General features: G+C 34.3%; 1 pseudogene; it reads left to right on the top strand.

Annotated features, from left to right (window-relative positions):
• The first annotated feature begins 385 nt into the window (after window positions 1-385).
• Window positions 386-2,038, top strand: LOC105293912 (annotated as a pseudogene).
• The last annotated feature ends 1,258 nt before the right edge of the window (window positions 2,039-3,296 follow it).

The following is a 3,296-nucleotide window of genomic DNA, read 5'->3' as shown; positions in this document are numbered from 1 at the left end:
GCTCCGCTTTATTCTGTTTATAGATAATGCCTATTTTACAGATTAAAAGTTTGTGGCAACTGCATCGAGCAAGTCTATCAGACTCATTTTTCCAATAACTTTTGCTCACTTCATGTCACGCTGTCACATTTTGTTAATTTTCACAATATTTCAAATTTTTATTATTAGTATATCTGTTATTGTGATCTGTGATCACTGATCTTTGATGTCACTATTGTAATTGTTTTGGGGCTCTATGAACCATGATTGTATGAGACTATGAACTTAATCGATAAAGGTTGTGTATCTTCTGACTGGCTGGTTCCTTGCCTTTCTCCCTCTCCTCAGACCTCCTTATTCCCTGAGACACAACAATATTGAAATTAGGCCAATTAATAACCTCATAATGGCCTCTAAGTGTTCAAGTAGAGGAAGAGATACATTTCTTACTTTAAATCAAAAGATAGAAATGATTAAAATTAGTGGTAAAGGCATGCCAAAAGCTAAAATAGGCCAAAAGCTAGGCCTCTTGTCCCAAAAAGTTAGGCAAGTTGTGAATGTTAAAAAAAAAAAAAAAGATTCTTGAAGAAAATTAAAAGTGCAACTCTAGTGAACATATGAATGATAAGAAAATAAAACAGTCTATTGCTGATATGGAGAAAGTTGTAGTGGTCTGGATAGATCAAACCAGCCACAACATTTCCTTAAGCTAAAGTCTAATCCAGAGCAAAGTCTTAACTCTCTTCAACTCTGTAAAGGCTGAGAGAGATGATAAAGCTGTAGAAGAAAAGTTTGAAGCTATTGGAGGTTGGTTCATAAGGTTTAAGGAAAGAGCTCTCTTCATAACATAAAAGTACTGATGTAGAAGTTGCAGCAAATTACCCAGATCAAGCCAAGATCATTAATGAAGATAGCTACACTAAAGAACAGATTTTTAATGTAGACAAAACAGCCTTATATCATAAGACGATCTCCTCAAGAACTTTCATAGCTGGAAAGGAAGGGTCAATGCTTGGCTTCAAAGCTCCAAAGGACAGGCTGATTCTCTTTTTAGGGACTAATGCAGTTGATGACTTTTAACTTGAAGCTAATGCTCTTTTACCATTCTGAAAATCCTAGTGCTCTTAAGAATTATGCTAATCTATTCTGCTTATATTCTACAAATAGTAGAACATAGCCTGAATAACAGCATGTCTGTTTACAAAATGATTTACTGAATATATTAAGCCCACTCTTGACCTACCACTCAAAAAAAAAAATTCTTTTCATGATATTACTGCTTATTGACAATGCACCTGGTCAGCTAAGAGCTCTGATGGAAATGTACAAGATTAATGTTATTTTCATGACTGCTAACACAATGTCCATTCTGCAAACCATGGATCAAGGAGTAGTTTCAACTATCAAGTCTTATTATTTGAGAAATACATTTTATAAGGCTGTAGCTGTCATAGATTATGGTTACTCTGAAGGATCTGGACAAATTAAAAAGCTTCTAGGGAGAATTCATCCTTCTGGATGCCATTAAGAACATTTATAAATCATGTGAAAAGGTCAAAATATCAACATTAACAGGAGTTTGGCAGAAGTTGATTCCAATCCCCATGGGCGACTTTGAGAGATCCAAGACTTCTGTAGAAGAAATAGCTACAGATATGATGGAAAAAGCCAAAGAACTAGAATTAGAAGTGGAGCCTGGAAATGGGACTGAATTGCTACAACTTCATAATCAAAGTTTAATGGATGAGGAGATCTTTCTTTCAGATGAGCAAAGAAAGTGGTTTCTTAAACTGGAAACTACTCTTGGTAAAGATGCTGTGAAGATTGTTGAAGTAACGAAGGATTTAGAATATTACATAAATTTGTTCATAAAGCCGTGGGAGGGTTTGAGAGGACTGACTCCAATTTTGAAAGAAGTTCCACTATGAGTAAAATGCTATTGAACAGCATCACAGGTTACAGCAAAATCATTCATGAAAGGATGACTTAATTGACGAGGCAAACTTCTTCACTGCTGTCTTACTTTAAGATATTTCCACAGCCATCAACATCAACATAAGACTCTCCACCAGCAAAAAGAGTATAACTTGCTGAAGATTCATTTTTTAGCGATCAGGTATTTTGTAATTATTTACATTTTTAATTACGTTATCATTTTTTAGCGATTAGGTATTTTGTAATTATTTACATTTTTAGGCGCAATTCTATTACACACTTAATAACAGTACAGTATAAACATAACTTTATATGAACTGAGGAACCAAAAAACTCATAAGAATAACTTTATTGTGATATTTGCTTTATTGGGGTGGTCTGGAACAGAACCCAAAATATCTCCAAAAAATGCCTGTATTTGAATTTCTTTGGAGATCTAAATAGAAAAGAAAATAAAAAGTCTAAGAAAATATATATTCTTTGAAAAATTTTCTCTCTTCAATTGAAATGTAAACATACCAATTGGGGAAAAGTTATTTTGGGAAACATCAGACCTTAAGAGAATTATTCATTACTTCTATTTCAAAGTAAATTATTACTGTCAATACAATTTCCTCAAAGCAATGACAGAAAATACTTCAAGTCCAGGTATATATATTTTTAAAATCTTCCTTTTATTATTAATTGCATTGTAAACATAACATATAGAACAAAACACACATGAACATACCGTTATTTTAAAGATGTTTTCAGGACTTTAAAATATTTAGTGATACATGTTGGACACTGAAGGCAAAGAAAAGTTAAAGGTATAGGCTGAGGAATCAAGGAACTAGGGCCTGACTGTGAACTCACTTACCATCTATAAGATTCTCAATAAGTTGTTATAACTCATTAAGATGTTCCCCATTAGTCGAGTGGAGCAAGTAATGCCACATGCATAGGGGTTTTGTGAGGATTCAATTCATATAGGAAAGAAATAATTATTGAGTGTCAACTGACTGAAGAACTGGGGAGGCAGAAATGAGAAAAATGGATAAATTTCCCTGTCCTCAGGAGGCTTATATTCCAACAGGTTAAATATGTTGATAAAGCCTTGCCTTTCACTCTGGCCTTCAGAGACAGCTACCACTGAACTCCTCAGGTGGAGAGAATACAGAAACTGGACAAGAGTTCTTCCACTGCTACCCTTACAAGTCTCAACCTTCTCTTGATTTATTGGGTGCAGTTTCTATTTCAATTGATGCCTGAACCAAGCAAAGTCTACAGACAGATTGCTTTAAAAAACAGAGCAAAGGTTTCTGGGAAACATGGTAGAGTGAGAAACGTCCTCAAATCTCTCTCCATGAAACAACAATAAGCTGAACATCTAAAACTCAACA

The sequence above is a fragment of the Pteropus vampyrus genome, unplaced genomic scaffold, assembly GCF_000151845.1.
Source record: "Pteropus vampyrus isolate Shadow unplaced genomic scaffold, Pvam_2.0 Scaffold79, whole genome shotgun sequence".
In the NCBI taxonomy this organism is placed as follows: Eukaryota; Metazoa; Chordata; class Mammalia; order Chiroptera; family Pteropodidae; genus Pteropus; species Pteropus vampyrus.
This window is presented reverse-complemented; position numbering and strand designations above follow the sequence as displayed.